At 35.4% G+C, this 20,964-nt stretch overlaps 1 protein-coding gene across 9 annotated transcripts in view; it reads right to left on the bottom strand.

The window, feature by feature from the left end:
- LOC116341849 (transcription factor SOX-6) overlaps positions 1–20,659 on the bottom strand; it is a 101,274-nt gene extending 80,615 nt beyond the window's left edge. For 5 of the 9 annotated variants that reach the window (XM_031769170.1, XM_031769237.1, XM_031769212.1 and 2 more), the window contains exons 1-2: positions 20,172–20,466; positions 18,370–18,967 (exon numbers count right to left, since the gene is read on the bottom strand). The gene's annotated coding sequence lies outside the window, so the exon portion shown is untranslated. Of the gene's footprint in view, positions 1–18,369; positions 18,968–19,943; positions 20,467–20,506 lie in introns of those variants that run through there. The other 4 variants (XM_031769195.1, XM_031769203.1, XM_031769188.1 and 1 more) reach the window with 4 other exon arrangements.
- Positions 20,660–20,964: the final 305 nt, after the last annotated feature.

Genomic DNA, 20,964 nt, shown 5'->3' on the forward strand with positions numbered 1-20,964 from the left:
ACAAATATGTATAGGCGATCAAAGAAAATTGACGAGAGCTTTTCGAAAACTGGAAATTCCTTTGGAATTCTATTCTTAATGTGTGAAAAACTTGATTTTTGTGAATAAATATTTTCAAAATGAAGAGGAAAAGAGAGAGTTTTCAGAAAATTTGAGATGCATAGAAGGTCGAAAAGAAGAAAATAATCATAACTGGATTGAAAATGTATCGAAGAAGGCTAAGGGGCAGACACAAACTAGAAAACTACAAAAAATTAGGACTTATTAGGTCCTGTCAAATGTACACCTTAAATGGCATTTACTAAAAAAAAATAGGAAAAATTGGCAATATTGGAGCCCGTGTCTCCCCCCTAGGAAGAAGGTCTCTTTTTGACTAGTTTTCTACGATTATTGTTATCCGGCTGTCAATTCCAAAAATGTCAATTTCAACTGAACAGTTGTCGAAGCTGATGTTTGCTTTCATTTTTATATGCATTAGTTTCTTCTTCGTTTTCGTCATTTGTGCAACAATGTTTCTTTTTCACAATTTACTATTACAAAGTGAAAATGCAGTCGGCGAATGCATTTGTAATTGCGGTTGCTTTCGTTTATTTTGTTATGATATTTGATCTGGTTTTACACATGTTATGAATCATTTGCAATTGAATTGCGTTCGACTTGATGTTGAGAAGGTATCGTTGTGGTTCGTGGTGTTGTTTTAGTTGTTTGTGGCCTTTTGATATCCTCAATTCAATCTTTTAATTAATTTTTTTTATTGATTCCATTTTGTTGTTGAGGCTTTTGCGCATTTCAAACAAACAAACAAAAACGTCCGTTTTGTAATTGGCAATGTTCGTGCGCGGTTTGTAAATGGCGCTTCTCGACATATCGATTGAAATGGGATTTGTTTATTTGTCTGTCGATTTTTGCGCATGCCGGCAATTACAAGAAGCGGCAGTGAAAGTAAACATAGTGTTTTGTCACATTTGATCGTGTATCACTTGTTGTGGTTATATCCAATAGATTTTTGCTCGCCGAAGAGTGAAAAAAAGAGACTTCGTTTCGATTTTCACAACATTTTTTATCGCATCGTTTCCGGTATGGAAATATGATCGCAATGGCACCAATGACTTTGAAACCGAAAAACAAAAATGAAAAAAAAAAACAGACACACAATAACAATCGACGATGTCGATTGCAAGCACGTTTGCCACACTCCTTCTCGCTGTCTTGCTCGCTCTCTACACATTATGTATATACACACGTCCAATCAGTTTATCTCTTAAGTAATTTGCCTCATAAAATATTACCCGTACTTATTTGCGCTTGATTTATATTGTTTGATCAGTTTCATCGTTTTTCGCTCGTGGTGTAGAGTGTGGTAAGAGTGTAAGAGCAAGAACAGTTGGTTTGAAGTGAACAAGCTTGTGTGCACACAGAAACACATCAGAGTGTGCGCCAATTACAAAGGAGTCGTAAAAAGCGGCCGTAAATCGTGTGAGCAACATCGACGCGAACATCGTAAATGGATTTTTATTCAGGACAAATGTATTTTGCTGGCAAAAAGAGCATGCATACACAACTACATACGGAGCTAAATTTGTGCATACACTTGAAGTATGTATGACCGAAAGCATAGCTAAAATCGATTAACAGCGACAACGATCAAAACACTAGCGTTGAATGCGAGCGCGCACAATCACGCTCACGCCCGTCACTGAGATGCTCGAGGCTCAAGGCTGGTGCTCCTTTGTTACACTCTCTTAAAACAGATCGTTTGGTTAACTGCTGCAAACAAAAAAAGGGAACGAAATGCACCGGCAATCGATCGTGTACTCTTTGTGATGTTCATTCACTTACACACACACAACAAACGGCGAACAAAACACGAGCACAAACAACAAAACACGAAAATGATTGAATGTTATAGATAAGACAACTGATCACACACACACACAAAATTCCCTACCGGTCTGTATCGAACGACCTGCACATTACCAAACCTCAACAAGACGGCCAACATTTGATCGCAACAAACCACAAAAAAATATATTTTATATTCTATGCGAATAAAATAGACGCGCGATTGAGCGCTCGCCAAACCGTTTTTACAGTTAGAGTTTTATTGCAATTTATCTGTGTTTTGTTCGTTTAAAGAAGCAAAGAAAACCAAATGAAACAAAATCCCATTTTATATTTGCATCTTTTTTCCCAGGTAGTCGAAGCCGAGCTTGGTTTGCGAAACTATTTCAATTCTTTTGCTCTTTTAATTATATATGAAATCTGAATAGATAGACAGATTCGGACAGGTTGTGTTCAACAGCAACGGCATCAGAAGCATCAGTTATATGGTGTAGACGCAATCACGAAATACTGTATCGAAACAACAACAAAAAAACACTCACGCAAACGGCGACCTGTAATGAATTTTCAACCATGCGCTGCTATTCACCTTCATAGATAAGTGAGCGTATGTACTTGCTACGCATGGTGTACACAGGAAGGTAAATAAATGCATCGAGCTTGATATGCTAGTGTCAGGATGTCAGAGGAGTGTTACTCCTCACATTCGTGCATGTTTACTCACTGCAAGAAAAGAAAAATGTGTGTCCAATGTCCATCTGCGCACAATTTTCATTCACTGCAAAAAAGCATTTACAGATGCGATCACGATAACAATTTTAATTATCACTTGTACAAATCGACTTTTGATATTGAACTTACAGTCGAGGCAGATCTAACCAATCTTTCTCTTTCTTCAATGTTATATCTTTTCGAAAACTCAGACCACAAGTATCTTCTGCACACACACACACATACACAAGTTTATCGGTATCCATATATATTATTGGTATTTATATTTTTACGATCAATTTCAAGTTTTGCGCTGGAATTTCATTAAAATTTTACAATAAAGTTGCAAATTTCCATGTAATTTGCATTAGATTACATTGCTTTCTTTGTTTTTTTTTTTGCTTCATTCTTAAAATTAACTACTCAATTTGAATTTTTAATGAACATGGGAATCGATTTTTATTTAATATTGAATCGGGGACGAATTTGTATACAATTTTTTTTTCTCTCGAGTAATCACTTTGACCAAATAAATTTTAATTATTTGAAAAAATGTATTTTTATTCATTTATAGCAACTTTACATACACTAAGTATCGAATAATTTTTAAACCGCAAATAAAATACATGAAACACCGACCACTTGTCTTCGCACGGAAGTCTGAAGGCCGTTCTGTTTTCCCGTTGAGAGAAGAAGAAGAAATAAAACTAACAACAAAGTAGTAGTCGTAGTAGCGGTAGCCGAGTAATAAGGTGATTGGATTTCGATGGAATATCATCGATATATCACAACACATAATACAGAGAAACACCGTAAACCGTCGTACACCGTATAATGAAAATTGTCGCAAAACAACAAAGAAGATGATAATCTCACCGATGGCTATTTTGTGGATTGATTCATTGATATTGTGTGCTGTTGACTGTTCCATACAAGTGTAGATTGTGTACGGGTGTGCAGTACTCTGTGATTCACCGATTTTAACTGAGAGAGATAGCGAGTGAATGAACGAGCGAATATAAATTGGCGAACGTGCGCCAAAGCACACAAAACTTGATTGATGATTCTAGTCACGATGATGATAGCTACAAACTGATACGTTTGCATAATAATCAGGTAAAACGATTTTCGATTAAACGGCTGCAGCAGCAGCAACAGCAGCGGCAACGACTGTTGTTGCATTGATTTAGATGGGTTTGGGTCGTGATATCGGTAAATCGGAGCACTTTATAAAATAGGCGATACTCCTTTCTGCTCTGACCCTTTCGCTTTGGCTCAGTTGGAAATACGGCGGCAGATAATAAAGTGTTGTATTGTTTGGTATTTGATGCTATTGGTTTTTGAGCCGCGATAGACAATGTGCGCCTTCAGTCGTGTGCAGATTTCTTGCATGTTTTTTTTTCTCTCGCCCCGAAACAAAATGGATATTGTCAATTTGTGCTGGCGTAAGGTTGCTGTTGTTGCATTATAAATGCTTGAAATGCCGTTTTAAAATGGCAGAGATTATCATTAACTGTTGCAAATTATTATCTATTAAAATGATATTGAGCGCGCATATACGATGCAATGGTGAGAGATATGTTGTCATCATTGACGATGACGACGACGACGACGAACGCAACGAAATGAGAGGAAAAAATATATAACCTAATGTGATTACACATGTGTGTAAAATGAATTAATAACTGTTCAGCTTCATTGCTAGATATTAACTGCTTTATTCAAACAACTTACATCTATTACAATAGTTTGTTTACATATTATGTTGTGATTCAATGTTGTGCTTTGTGTGCATGTTTGCATAAACATGTGTATGACGGTTTATTGTGTGTAAGCTTGCACGATGTACTTTAATACGTACGGTACGGTAGCTGATATTTATGAACTAAAATAAATCAGTCGACCGAAGAGATCGAATTGTGCGCACACATTTTTTTTCGCTCTCTCTTCTCCGCTCTTTTTTTTTGTCGTTTACTCGGTTCGATTCAGTTTGTTTCGGTATAGATTGTGTACTATGATTTGTCATGTTGTTTAATGTTTGATCTCTCTTGTTTGAGTGCAGCGTGACCAATGTCGAGATGAGCGAAAAGAAATGGAAAATGGTTATGATTAAAGGCCATCTTTGCCAATGCGGTAGCAAAGTGATTCAATTATAAGAGGATAATAACTACCTCAAAACCTTTTATTTTTGCACTCTCTTCGTGGACGCGCAATGCATTGCATTGCTAAATGCAAACATTGTTTTTTAAATTGTGTTTGTATGGTGTATCCAAATGAAGAGTCCGTTATAACGATCTGATTGCTACGAATCACAAGAATGTGCAGATTTTTTTTCTCTTCTTTCCTTTCCTCATCTCGTGCCGTCACACTGTAGTTTTCTTATATATATTTATTCATTCGTTCGCTTGTTGTGTTCGTTTTGCCATAATTTGTTTTGGTTTTCCTTCTCTAAACAAAGAGGAATAAATTAAGAAAATCGAATGAAAACGCACACTCCATCTCTCAACCTCAGTCACAGCATCTCAAAGGAGATGCATGATACGGGGAAAGAGAGCAAATGAAATGAATGCAACAGCAGCATCCGAAGAGAAATAACTTGCGCGCAAATTATGCAGGTTTCTTTCCATAAATGTGTATATTTATTGTGCACACAATTTTCTAGTTCACATTTATTATGTAACCGTAAAATGGAAAATGATAATGGCTATTGTGATCAATACACACAGTTTTTTTTTCGCTCAGTCTTTCTCTCTCATTCTCTCACCACAATAATAATGGTGATGGTTATTGTTACCGCGCACTCACTGCTCACACACTTGCGCGCTCAATGTGTTACCGGTTATTATTTATTTGCTACTAATCTTCCTCGTTCCTTGGCACACTGGTGTGGTTCACACAACAACATACCAAAAGAGAGAAAGAAGCATGCGCGCTTAGTTGGTTATTGTACATTCGAGATGCTGACGCTTTATCTCTGGCTAGTGACCAATTTTGCATAGCCATCGTGTGCGCGCGCCTCAACTATTTTACACACAATCGACTTTCTCCATATTCCAGATCTTTCAAAACTGCTTGAATCTCTCTTCCTGAGAGAGCAAGTTAACATGAGTGCGCGAGCGCACCTTTGCAAGACTCAATTGTTGTCATTCGTGAAAAAAAAAAGAGATTTCTCCATTTTCCACACAGCCGTTTTACTGCATTTGGACATTCAAACAGGTTCAGACATTTTGATGAACAAACAAACGCGCCAAGAATATCATTATTATTATTATTTTTTTTCTCTTCTCTCGGTTCAGTGTGCCGCTGTCACAAACGCGGACCCGCCGTGCACACCAAGCAGACAATGGGATTTAAAATGATCGTCAAATCAGACACGAATAGAAAACCAAGTGGAAACTCTGATCTCATCAAGATTATGAATCAATGTACGCGCGCGCTACAGCAACCTTAATCGATTCGTTGAGGTTTTGTGGTTTCAAAATCGCAGTTTTACCTAAAAACACAGTCAATCGACAATCGATTGATAGATGAATAGGATGAGATGTCTATATATGCATGAAACGTGTACACAATGTTGCTACTGTTGCTTTGCTACACTCACAAAAATCCAGTATACGTAATACTTGTATGGAAATAAATGGTAAAGACCAGTCGTCGCCATCACAAAACAAATTGTCCAACTTTGTGTCTGATATGATTGTGAGGAGCATTACAACGGCAACAACAAGATTCAAAAGGAAAAAATTTCGCAAAAATGTTTTAAAAGCAATTCCATCTTTGCACAATAGATTTTTATTAAGGCGGCGACACAAAATACTCTATTTAAATACATCCAATTTGATTAAAATGTAACTATCAGTGATTCCAAGTGATAACGATCGGTTTGCAGCTATATAGGAAATCAAAGTTGATATCAAGAATGCTCGGACCATTCGGACCATCATTTCATAATTATGTTCGATGGATTTGAGTGAATTTTAAAGATGTATTTTTGCACAATTGCAAAGCTTCCGCTTACTAAACGTAACAATTTATAGTTCAAAATGTCATGTGCTCCGTTTGCATCGTAAAAATCATCAGTCTTTGATTACAAACACGTCTCTGTAATTGAAAGTATTGAATATAAATTCAATATGTATGTTTACCGATGTCTTTTGTTTCATCGATGAATCTATCTATTCAATAAAAAAAATTTACTACAGCCATCAAATCGAACGAAAGAAAAAAGTTTACTACTCTTTTCTAAGCGACGAGATTAAATCCATTGTATAATAAGAAGGGAAAAAAATTATTTGTCTGTCATTTGTTGGATTATCGTGTTTTCCTGATTGCTTGCTCGACCGACACACCAGTGGCATATTTTGAATATATTGAATGCCGCCATCACATTCAAACAATGGACGGTGTGTAATAAACCAGCAAATCCAGCCGAATGTTAAATGGCTCAAGTGAATTGAAAGAAAGAGAGACTTACAAGTAACAACACCAAGAGAGAGACAGGTTTCTCATGTGTTTGTGTGTGTGTGCAAAACATCTATTTGAATAGAATAATTCAAATGACAATATAAACATTTCACCCATTGTTTTTGACACAAATTGCTATTTTTTGCTTTGCCATTTTCGAATTTGAATGCATATTTGATTTGCACAATTTGCATGCCGTATTTTTTTGTTTCTAAGATGATGGTGAAATGGGAAATCTCGTAGCCATCTATATGATGGAATATATCGAATTTGTCGTTATTCGTTCAAACAATACCGCGCAGCACATGAAATCTATTCATTTAGATTTGAAAAGATCATTTTCATCAGAAGAAGAAGTAAAACCGATCGATTTTTGTAATGCGAGCATCAACAAAGAGTCTCTCTCAAATCTCCAATATACATATTATATGTGCAATGTGTATGGAATTTTGGATTTCCCAATGTATTCAATGCTGTTGCTACTTAGTTGCCTCGTCTTACTCGCCTCCATCTGTGTATTTACAAATCTCGCATTTCGATGCTGAATGACTTGCATTGCGTGCGTTTGCATGTGTCGCTTTGAGAAAAAACGAGACAGAGATAGAGAGACAATCTTAAGTGGTCGCACAATTGCAAACGTTTTATGAAACTTTGATGTCATATTTGCGACCAGAAGAAGCAGCAAATATCAAATTGAAATAAAACAACAGAAAAAAAATGGTCGCGCTTGACTAAATCGCGAACAGCAGTAGTAGTAGCAATAGCATTAAGACTGGACATTATTTATGGTGTTACGTATTCGCCTTTAAGCATTAAGTTTCTAATGTTTGTTCAATGTGGTGCTACGTCGATATTTGGTTGTTGTTGTTGCATGTTGTTGCACCAAAAACTGACTTTATTTTCTTAGTCACTGTGTGCACATTTTTTTTCTGTTCGCATCGTTCATTTCCACGAACGTAAAAAAATCGCCATTCGCTAATATAATCATCAAATGCGAACAATATTCCAATGAATTGCACTTTTTTATTCTTCTTTTTCAAATATTTTGCGTACATTCATTAAACAGTATGTGTTGTATGTGTGTGTGATATTCTCTCGTTCAAATCCGAAATGCAGAAGGCGAGATCGATTAATTGTGTGGTTGTTGTTGTTATTGCGAATCGAGTGAGTTTGTGTGCGCACACAAATGGTGCAATGCACTGTTCACTGTTGTTAGTCATTAATGCTCACAGATTGTTATAACTTGTAGTGTTATTGTCGTTGTCGTTTTAATGCTGGAGATGCTGAGATTGCGTACCAAATAAACACACATATATATATATAGAGTCACACTCTATATCTATACTTTGTTTAAAGCTAAACACTTCTTTTCACATTGCCATAATTTTTTTTTTCTTCGTTTCGTTGCATTTTGTTGTTTGCCCATTCGCTTCTCTTTTAATAATAATTATCATTGAAACGTTTCGTCCGCAACTATTGCGCAAGTGAATTCTGGCAAACCAGTACATACACACAATTGTACGTGTGCACTACTATAAAACAAACGCCATCATTTTTGTTGCGACGTCTTTTTAAAGCCACAACTCGATCTGCTTTTTTCCATTTTGTTTCTCTCCATTTTTTTTTCATTTTCGTTTTCTAAATCAGAAATCTCACTCGATATAATATAGTAGACACATGCCACCTGTAACGATAAATGCATTTTTTTCGATTGCATTAACGAATACCACGCGTTGCGTACACATAAAATGCATCCATTTAAAACTAATCCAAACGACACGCACATTACAATCTACATACATTATTAACATACAAACGATGATGATGGCATCAATTCATTTTGTATTTTTCCGATTTTTTTTTATTTCAGACACAGAGCATTTTTCTATCATTCTATGCTACCGCATCAAAAGAAGAAATTAACCAGCAATGTCGCACAATACTATTAAATATATCGAGAAAAGAGTATGTTATTCAGCGCTTATGGCTGAGTAATGTCTGAATAAAAACATATTCTCCTCTCGATATTTTCAATAGAATTATGATTGGTGCAAAAATGCATTGAATTTTGTGGAATTTATTTTTTTATAAAAAAATTCATTAAGCAGAATTTGGTTCACTTCCAGACCTTCTATATGACAAGTTCCAATGATTCTAAATTACCCACAATTTTTGTACAATGAATTTTGTAGAAATTCACGCGTTTAAAGCTGATGGCCAATGTAAAACATTTTTTATTCAAACCGAAATAGTTGTTCTGGCAGTGTATCATCTCTGATAGATTTTATGTCTTATAGGGAGAACAGTTCAAAATTACACTATAATTCTTATCGTGTGTTTTTTTTTTTCTTCAAATAATCTTCTTAAGTCTACAATGTGTTACAAGTATGTTCAAATAATATCCATAAGCTCGTAACTTCTTCTTATGAAGATGCGTTTTGTTTGTAAGAGGGAGAGAAAAAAAACCGAATGAATGGCATTCTTGGTGGATCGTCCGCGCAGCGCCGAATCGGTTCAAATTTCTTGCATACATTCATGTCGGGCATGCGTGAGTGAGTGAACGAGTGTGATCGGTGTGTTATGCGAGCAATTTTGTTGAACTTTGTAATCGAATCCAAATGAAATATTTAAATGCTTCTCTTCTTTTGCGTCTTTTCACTTTGCTCTTGCTAAATGTTCCTCTTTTCTTCATTTTTTTATTTTATTTTTCTTCTTTTGTTTGCAATATATTGGCTAGTTTACTTTTATAACTATTATCATTTTTGTTGGCGAGCGCAAGAGAGCGATTTATATTTTCCACCTTCCATTTCGTCGTCATTCGTGGTATTCCGTTGCATTCTCTTCCGTTCGTTTACTTTGATTGTGTATTGATTTTAGTATTATTGTTGTGGTCGTTTTATAAAAGGTGCTGCAGAAAATGTTTCTTTCTTTTTTTTCTCGAAAAAAAAAATTGAAGGAGCATGATCATCATGACATTCTTATATTCATGTATTCGCAATAGATTTCTCTCGTATATTCACGTATTCGCAATAGATTTGTCTCTGTAGCGTTTACTTTCAATGTGCTATTGCTGAACGTTTTACTGTTGAGTGTGACTCAAAGCATCTTTAGATGATAACACACATACACACACATGTACACATTGCCCAAACAAAGCAATGAAACGAACATTTTTTTGTTATATGTGCGTGAATTAAATTGCAAATCACTATTACATACGTATAATTTGTAGTGTTCGTTGTTGTTCGCGGTGCGAATATTATTTTAGCGCAGTATACGCGCATAGATAAAGTTTGTGTGATGTGTGTGTGGACGATTGGACTTTTCGAGGATGCTTGGCTATGTGCATTTCAATACGAGAGAAGCACGCCACTTGCGCGTGCGCGCCTTAAATTATCGCATCAATTGTGAACGAAAAAGTCTGGGTGGAATGATGAACGAAAAGAATCTTCCGTTAAATTATAGTAACTTGTAGCTCATTATTGCTTATTACCTACTGTATAACTACGGTATATATATATTCTAACAGCGTTTCAGCCAATTGAGAAATAGAGAGAAAGAGAGGGCACGCGGGTGTATTAGTACGGTTATTGCACAAATCGCTTACAGCTTTTGAACGAAAGACGAAAGCGAAAAAAAAAACACGAAGGCATTGATTATGTTGATCTCGTGTCGTAGAGCTATTAAGATGGCCATTGTTGGCGAGAAAAGCAAAAGAGGTGAAACAAAAATTCAATTTCAAATCATTTTCTCAATCCACCTGAACAATAAAAATAAATCCACGCAAATGAAAATGTCTCCGCTGGCCCCAAAGTGACACACACACATCTTAAGCATTGGCCATTAAGTTGTTGTTCTTCTTTCTTCTTTTTCGGTCACTCACCACTGAGAATGTGGTTAAAATGGAATTTTATTTGACTTTATGCATTGGCACTCAATGAACTTGTATTATCACCGAATATGTGCGTGAATGTACATCGCCTAGATGTGATTAAAATGTATTCAATTCCAAAATCCGGTTCGAATGAAAGTTCAATTGTTGTTGTTGTTTTTTTTTCGCTACGCACTATCGAAAAGAGAAGACGACAACAATCGAATAAGAACAAGTTCGACGACAGATCGGGAAACAACCAAAAAAATAAATAAATAAAACGAATAAGAAAAATCTAATGCTAAAAACCCACGGCATTTGATCCTCTGATCCCGTGAGAAGAGCGAGAGAGGCTCAATCTTCCCGTTCCAAACAATAAAATGAATAACAATAAATAACGAACAACAACAACGACGAAGAACAAAAAAAAAAATATTTCGTTCAAGAAGAGCATCACAGCAAACGGGAATATCATCATCTTCATCGAACAACAAAAACTAATAAAAATACTTAATTAAATTCAAAGCGCGAGTGAGAAAATAAAAATGTGGCCAGTTTACGCGCGTTCGTTTCTTATTCTCTTCTTTAATTTCATTGCGCGCATTCTGTGTATTATATCGGAAGGTATGAGCGCACAAGATGTGTATGTTCGAAACAATCAACAGAAAAAAATATATAAAATAAACTATATATCCAATCACGGCCAAAAAATTGACTGAATGACATAAATGAAGTCGAAAGGAATTTTATGTGGTGATGAAGAAAAACACGAACGAAACGAAACTACCATTGCCTGATTCTGGAGCAAGACAGAGAAAGAGAGCGAGAGAGAAAAGCGCGCAATAAATGAAACAATCAAATCAGAACACAAAACCAAATGAAATAAATGTCGAAAAAGATAAACAATTCCGAAAGCATGAATCTATAATCATCACCACCAATCATTCGCGCACTAATATACACACGCCGGATACAAAAACCGAGAGAGAAATAATAATGAATATTAAATTCGGTTAAAGAGGTGAGTGATAAAGAATAGAATGGATCGTTCGTTTGTTCATCAGCTTTGCTGCAGCCAATAACTAAAATGCCACAAGTTTTTCACTTCGGCTGCTGAGCCTAACTAATAACTAGTAATTCTTTATCTGAAAGTCTGCCGGTCGAAAATCTTATCGGGATTATTTAATACGCACGTTTTGTCGATCGACATTGAATGCGCGAGAGATGAAGAAGAAAAAGACAAACAATAAGTGAAAGAATGACCGTGTCTTAAAAATGTGAGATCAAGTGTTGAACACACTCTTTTTTTTTCTTCTTCAAAGACGTTTTTCATGTCGTTTATCGTACGTTTTCTATACGCACCTGATAGTTTTGCATGCGTAAGCCCACTTGACAAACCAAAAAGACAACAATTCGGAATCGGGGGGAAAAAAAAGTCGACAATACAATAAGCTTAAAGAGTTGAACTAAGCAAACAACTTTAAGAACAACACAAAAGACATGAAAACGACATCGAAGAATGACAACTAACGAGCGGCATCGAATGATCCAATCCAACCGTGTTAGGGCTAAACTTCAGAAGAAGAGATCTCGATTAATGAGAGGAAGAGAGAAAGGGAATACAACTCGATTTTTATTCGAATATCAAAACGCACGAAACAGTGTGTATGCCGAAATTTGATTGTTATATGAACTGAAGATGAGTGTTTTTTTGGAGATTCATTTTATCTATCGGTTGTTTTATTAGTCTTATGCCGCTTAGTTTTTTTTTTTTCAAATGCCTGGACAAAATACGATTGTTGCTTCGGAACATTTTATTGCCGTAGTTATTGTTTCTCTTGATCTTTTGTTTCGGCTCAGATTTTTTTTGCTCTTCGAATTCATTCATTATGCCTATGTCTGTCTATTTTCTAGTCGTTTAGTTCGCCTATCGAGTTGTTATGTGCGTATTTTTATAGCTTTTTCAGCCAATTTATTTTTTTTTCTCTTCTTTCTCTTGCTCTATCGAAATAGAAAAATTAATTTAAATTTTACAACAGCCGATTGATATTGATTTTGTGGTTTAGGCGGCGCTTTTATAACTTTTAATACGGCTGCTTTTTTGTTTTGCTGTTGTGGTAATTGGCTCGTTATGCGTGTGTATTGTTATGATTCCGATTTCGGTTGACAACGCAGAAATATTTTTTTACGCTCACCACGCGATCAATATCTTAAAACCGATTAAGCACATACTCAAAATGTGCACAACAACAACACCAACGGCAATCATTGGAATGTAAGACTGATGGCATTGATCATATCATCGTTATTGTTAACCTTTTTTCTTGCTAATTAAATGAACATTTAATCCAGTCAATTTTTATATTAAGAAACACAACAGAAAAGTAAATACCGCTATCACATTCAAAATGAAATCACAATTCTCCCCCGTCTGTCTCATACGTTTGCGATGCTCTTCTTTTGTTATATGACAATGGTTTTAAATAAACGAATTACAATTGAGCACGGCAAATTTGCGACTCACTTTTCCACGAAGAAATTCAAGCGGCTTTTTGGTTCGCTTTCTCGTTTCGAGGGCGATGTTCTTTTTAAATGAGAATCGAAAAAGATCCATTACATGCTAGAGTCAATTTCAATTTGATTTTTTAATAAAATCAGTTGAAAAAACGAATTGAAACGATTTGAACGATTGAATTTGAAAACGCCTTGATATAAGTTTGAAAGATCTTTCAAAGATCATCACTTCACTTGTAAATCATGATGAAGAAGAAAAAAACCGTTTGATTTGAAGACGATTTGACATGTTTTATACCTATTAGTATCGAGCGGAATTGTTTAAGCATGTGCCTTTTATGTGTGCTGGCTTTTTTTTTATGACAATCTCAATCAATTAAACGTAAAGCAATTCTGAATTAATACGCTTAGATAGTTTAAAGGCGAAAAAATAAATGCAGAAATGGTCACGTTCAGTAATTTGACTACGAGAGAGATAGAGACCGTCTTACATTGTTTCATAAATGTATGAATTTAAAAGAAAACGAAGAAGACTTTCGTTAATTATTTCGAAAAACAAATGAAGGAACCGGTGCGTGTGGAAATCAGAACAAAAGACAGCAACGAATTCAGGAAACAAAGGTGAGAAAGAGGAGAGAAAGAGAGAATCTTCGACTCGGCACAGATTTACATACGACGAGTACACAAATGATCGAGGGCTCGAAAAAAGAGCATGGTTCAATGTTTGTGTGTGTGAGTGTAAATATTGCTGCTGTATAAATGAATAATAACACACGCGTATCTAAAGGGATAAATTATAACAATAAAAATGCAAATGACAGTTTACTGACCGCGCCAAACACGTTTCGTTTGCCTCATAGTTGTTTTGTTCATTTCAATCGTTTTTTATTTCGTTCGTTCGTTCTTTTCTTCGTTCTTCACCGTTTCGTTTCCATTCTTCGTGTTGCGATCAAGATCTCTCTCGCTCTCTTTTCTCTGTTTCAATAGCAGTGTTCTTTCCTACCATCCTCGCGAGCTCGTGCGCGCACATACTCCGTTTCAAACCATTCTTTGCCGTATTTTATGGTCTTTTCGACTCCTTCGTTCGTTTTAGCTTTCAATTTTTATGTCTTCTGCGTTCTATATATACATATATTTCGTTCATTCAATGAGCATATCTTTATTCCTTTAATTTCGACTGAAATTGAATGATCTGGATTTTTTTTTCTTCGTTTTCATTGTATAAATATGTTAAATATGTATTTGGGTCTGAAATTGAAACGTTTCCCTTTCGCGAAATGCTGTGAATCAATGTATGAGCGTGTGCACGCACTCACTCATTCCCATATTTGTGGAATTGTTGATGCCGGTGCATTCGACATTATTTAACATATGAAATTGCAATATATATAAGCGAAAAGAGAATTACAATCGATTGGGAAAGTGTGTCGTGTTATTTGATCGCATTTTTTTGCACGTACATTCGTTATCAGTTACAATTCTTACGTGTGTTTGTGTGCACCTTTTTTCGGCATTTTCAACCATGAAATATTGCTTATACTTATTACACATCATTCTTGAGGCGTTTGCTTTTCGAATTAATAGAGGAATCATTCAATGGCATCTTGGATTTTAGTTTTGAAGCGAGAGACTAGCTCCAACCATTACGACAGACAAACAAACAAATATCAAAAACTAAATCTTAATATGATCCATTCCGTTAGTATTATGTGTGCGGATTACTTTCAAAAATTATTTTTGAGTGATAACCACTCTTGAAAAGCCTCGCATTTAAAAATGATCAGATCACACAAAATTCAAAGCGAATTTTCGCCTTTGCTTGACTTGAAGCTTTGCTTGACTTTAAATGTGAAGAGTAAAACAATTGAAAAATCTTGAAATTCAATGTGAATGGCATTTTTTTTCCCATTTTCTTCATCGATTATTCTCGTTTGAGAACACTCTGGCCGTTGTCTGTCGGCACTGGTAGTAAAGTGTAATGCATTCAAAATGACAATATATTTAACGATCGCGGCAAAATAAATTTTGTACACCCACTGTGAATGAATCTATTTTGTATAAGCGAGTGCATTGCGACGGCCCGACAGAACCAAAACCAACACTGTCCAAATCGAAAAACGTTTGAACATCTTAACGATGTTAGTTTGTTGCATTTGCACATTTCGGAATAAAAATCGATCGAAATGCGGTTTTATGTTTGACATAACGAAAATAAAAACAAAAACAAAAGAATTGCAAACCATGTAAAACACCGCAAGTAACAATTGCGAGTGCACGAATGGCGCACGCGAACGCTCGTACCACAGGCAGTAAATGCAACTCATAACACATAGACAAGGCAAACGAGTGAGAGACAATTTTGATGCACTTGTATCTCCATATATTGACTGTGTGCATAGTGTGCGGATGCATCGATTATTTAACCAAAGAGTAACATCTCTTTTTTTTTGTTGTTGCTGCAATTCTTCGTTGTTTTTTTTTTTCGTTTTCTTCAAGTGTGTGTCGTTGGCCTCAAGAAACATACATTCATGCATTTCTCTTGGCTACTAATTCGATGGAAAAAAAATTGTTGCATGGCCGGCCGGCCGCCGCCGCTGAGAACAAACATATATATTCTGTTTAGCACACAGACTTGATTCAAAACAACGAAACATTTTCGTTTGACTGCCGATTTAAAACGCAAACACAATGCGATTATTATTATTATTATTTACTATTGCACACTGGAAACATGAACAAAATATATCGAGTTTTGTGCAATGCCTCTGACGAAAATTACTTAGTTACGGCTGCTCAATTCGTTTTCGGCTGGCGAGTGAGAGTTTTGCTATATGCATTGTGTGCGTATTTATGTGTGTGTGGTTTGTTTTTGTTTTGCAAAAGAATCTTTTATCAGTTCATGTGGAAAGTGAATGAATTTTCGTTTGTTAAAACAATAAAAGCGACCACAAATGTTTCAGCTGCTCCGATAATGAGGTATGATAAAAATGATAATTACCGGACTGACGAGAGAGAGACAAAGTAAAAGGTCTAAAACAGACACACAGGGAGCATTGAAAAAAAAACCCACACCAATCAGAGGACATGTACAAAGAAAGTAATTACCGATTCTCATCCGAAACGAACGATAAAAAAGAACAAGAAGCGCAGAAAATCGATTCGAGTTTAAAACATACATTATTTACTGTGTAAATGTATCAACATACGCATAAATAACACCGCTGCATGCAAATCATGCTTCTTTCGTTCTTTATTCTCTTTCTCTCTCTCTCTCTCTCTCTCTCTCTCTCTCTCTCTCTCGTTTTTTATTGTTTTTACCATTCCGTTTTGATTTCTATGTTCGTGTTATTGTCGAAACAAAAAAAAAATATGAATATTTTTTCAGGCAATTCTTCTTTGATGATGAACCATACTGATGGATGCCGAGCAATTTACTTTGGCAAAATGCGTATTGCGATTATCATCCATGTGTTTGCCAATCCGTTTCGATTCGAAAGCATGAAGAAATAAAAAAAAAACGTGAAAATGATATGGTTTGCGTGAAACGCAACCCTAAATATAATTATCGGGGACTGTACGTTGTTCTTCAAATCGAAACTTTTTCGAAGCATATGACGACGATCATGACTCTTTGATTGATTGAAATGTGAGCAAATGTGCGAGCAGCGCGTAAGCCATTTAATAACATAAAACAACTTGCCAAACAAAATGTGAATGATTTTGAACTACTGTGTATCTTCCGCGTACGGTTCTGTTAGTCATTCACGATTTTACGATGTTGCACTCGCACCAAACCGGTCAAGTTGTTTGAATCAAGTGGCCATGCAAAATATCATATTTAGACCTCCAAAAACCATTTCAATCGCTTTTTTATTTAATTCTTTTACTTTATTTGGCCTCTGATCTTGATTCTAATGACTTAAAAAAATGCAATCGTAAAGAATACGAGAAAACATTTCATCAGAAACAATGATACCGGCTATTATTTGACCCGTGCTCTTTGGCCGGTATTTGGGATATTCGAAAAATAAAAGTCAAACTTCAAAAGAAAGCGCAAAAAATGATTAGATGCATATCTTTTCGCAGATTTGGAGTTGACATTTTGCACTTTTTTACAATTAATGTGAAATAGATTAAAAATTGAATATTCGATTGAAACACACATTTACAAATTATGTAATTTATTATGTTTTGTGTGTTCTATTTGTTCGATTTTTCTCTTGTGTGCTTGCAAATTTTCAAAACAAACGGTTGCTGTTGTTGTATTTCGTTCCGCTTTGCATTTTTCTCTGTCACTCTTATGGAGTCGATTCTCTTCCCTAATAATAATGTAATCTACTATCAAAAAGCTATTGAAGCGGGAGCACGTACGCAAAGGAAATATCGCGAAATGAATTTGAAAGAGGAACGATGGGAAAAAAACGAAGAAGAGAATGAAATAGCATGACATTTCTTCGTACTTGTGTTTCATTTCATACTATCGTCGTCATGCTTTATATCGCTTGCTCGCTCGCTTTCTTTTGCTCTGATATTCGCATTGAACACTATCTGCAATCGCACTCAATATCAATACAAAAACAAACACGCGCTCAAATTATAATAAAAAAAAGCAGCATAATCATTTTTACAAGGTTCTAATTGTTCATACGCTCGACTATGTGAAATTAAATACCGTTATGTAATTATAGATTAAGGTGTTTGCGATGCGCGCACACAATACACACAGTATCTATCTGCATGTGGACCGTGGACTGAAAATATAATGTAGAAATATCAGCCTTTGAGTTTTCTGTTCGTCTCATCGTTCGGATTTTTTTTTTTTTTTTGCCTACTATGTGCTTTCCCGATGATTATGACGAGATTACATGATTTTTGATACAAACATACACACACATACACTCTCATACGGCAAATTGATTGTAGTTACTATTGATATCGGCAAACACATACTAGAAGTAACTACTCACCTTTTACGCTACAGCTCCAGAAAATTTCCTCTTGTCGTTTGCCGTTTCGTGTGTCACAAACTGATTTAATGTTTTTTTTAATCAATTGTTCAATTGAACGTTTTTTTCGATCTTTTGACTTTTTTTTTTGAAAAAAATTCACTAATAAACAAATTTTGGTTTCTTGTGTTTGCGTTTCGCAAACTTTATTGTTCAATTAAGAACCAGCACGAGCACATCAACTATGCACAAAATGTCAAAACACAATTTTTGTTTTGTTTCTTTGGAGTTTAGTTTTCACTCAACGCTTTGTATTCGGCTTTATTTTGCACGATTTTTCAGTTTTTTTTTAGATTCGAAAAACTCTGTCAATTCTTAGCTGGAACAGTATAAGTCACAAATTGAAAAACTAGTTTTTTCGTTTATTGTTTTTCATTTGACTACAATTTGCTCTCGATTGTTTTCTAAACGATTTCCATAATTCTTTACAAGTTTTTTGCACCAAATGTTTCCATTGTTCTTCTTTTTTTTTTAAAAAAAATCTCTCGCTATGGTTGGATTTACATTATTGCCGGGATTATGCCACACGTCAGAAAGAATTTCAGTGATATCGCCTATTCTGAAATGGAGAATTGCACGCTCATTTTTTAAACACTGGCTGAGATTCGGATCATTGATCGCTCGATGTTTATTATTTGTAACATGGAAACGAAAAGTTGGAAAACATGGTTTGAAAAGTCAGAAGAATGGATAAAATTTGGGAAAAAGCATTAACTTAAATTTCGACTAAAACCAGAAGTCGCGGATTCTTTCAACAAAGAAATAAAAAAAAATGATCTTATGAATCATCGATCAGGAAACTGAATAAAAATAAATACGATGAATTTCACTTTTAATCGAATCAATAATGAAATTGACATAGAAAATTTGTGTATATGTCATGTAGAAGCGATTGCGAAAAACATTTCACCTGTCATATGCATGAAACTAATTCACTTGTAACACGTTTGTGCACAAATTACCAACATAAGTTGAAATTTACGATTTTTCGGTTTTCTTTCTATCGAATGAGAGAAGCAAATACATTCAGAGCATTTTTAATAAAACAAAAAAAAAATGGAAAAGATGAAATCGCGAAGAAAAAGCCTCAAAATAGAATGATTTATATAGTGGATGTAGTGTCGGTTAAGTAGAAGCTTGTCATTTGATTTGAACTTTGACACATAACCAAGCATATAATCATTTTTTTAATTCTTCACTTTTGTTGGTTTTCTGATTCATTTAAGAAATTTTAACGATTTTTTCATTTTTTCATGGTCGAACGTAAACGTGCAGAAAATATGAGCCATTTTATTTTTCAAACTAATTTTCCAATATTTTGACAAACATTCTTTCCGATGAATATCAAACACAAAGTTTACATCACATAGCGATCGTAAATCAACCGGAATTAAATATGAGAATAAGCTAAAACCGACAAAACAGTTTTTTTTTAAATAAAGAAAACCGAGAAATGGTCCAAAACAGTCAGTAAATATTTATGGCATGCAAATCCAGATCATAATAGACTCAAACAAAGTAGAAAAAAAAATCACTTTATGCCATTAACTATTTATTTTGCCGCCGAAAATATTTCTTTTCATTTAAAAATCACTCAAAATTTAAATAATGATTATTCAATTACACGACACTATGAATTCGATTGTCCGATTAAAAAAAAACGGTAATTTTTTACTCGAAAATTTCGTTTCAAAAAAAAAATAAACAGCGAGAAAAACAGATGCCAGCAAAAAAAGAGAATTATTTTGTTCCTTCCGACATACACCGTGAATATATCAGTGTAGACTGTGAGAGCGCCAAGCACACGTGTGATCTGCTTCCACGCTATCAATCTATTGTTGTGTTACTGATTTGATTGTTCGGAAATTCGGAATCTTTCTCTCGGCCGCCTAGGCAACACACAGCATACGCACACAAACACGCTCTCTCGCTCTCTTCTCTCTCTCTCTCCCTCATTCGTTCACTCGGATACGTGGATGCGACGGCAAAAAGAAAAACTTGAGGGAGCGAGAGATGTATACAACAAATAAATACACACTACAACAACAATAACAAAACAACAGAAGGGAATAGAAAAAGAAGAAGAACGACGACACACACAAACAATAACTTTCTATATCGGCACAATCGACTTATGCGCAGCGCGGTTCAACTGCAACTGGGTAATATCCAAATGATATCATTGTTGGGATCCCCACTAAAATGTGCCACACACAACAAACGCAAATCGACTCTCTCTTGCCACTCTCAGCTCTTGCTCTCGCTTCACATTTTCCATTCACACACAATTATTTCGCTGTGTGCTTTTTTTTTTATTCATCCTCTGTTCACTCATTTTGTGAGCGGCTCTTGTGCCGCCGCTAAACACCGTTCGTTGTTATCTTCATCGTCGTTGTTGCCGTCATCGTCGTCGCAGCCGTAGTCGTGTGTTATTTTTGTTGCCGTTGCCCGTGTTTCTCGTCTATTATGTACGATGTGTGCTCGTTGTGCTATGCCTTTGTGTATTCTTCTCTCTGCATTCGGTTGTGGCTTTGTTGTTTTGCTTTCATTCATCCA

The sequence above is a fragment of the Contarinia nasturtii genome, unplaced genomic scaffold, assembly GCF_009176525.2.
Source record: "Contarinia nasturtii isolate CC-2019 unplaced genomic scaffold, AAFC_CNas_1.1 Cnas_scaffold_129, whole genome shotgun sequence".
NCBI classification, from domain to species: domain Eukaryota; kingdom Metazoa; phylum Arthropoda; class Insecta; order Diptera; family Cecidomyiidae; genus Contarinia; species Contarinia nasturtii.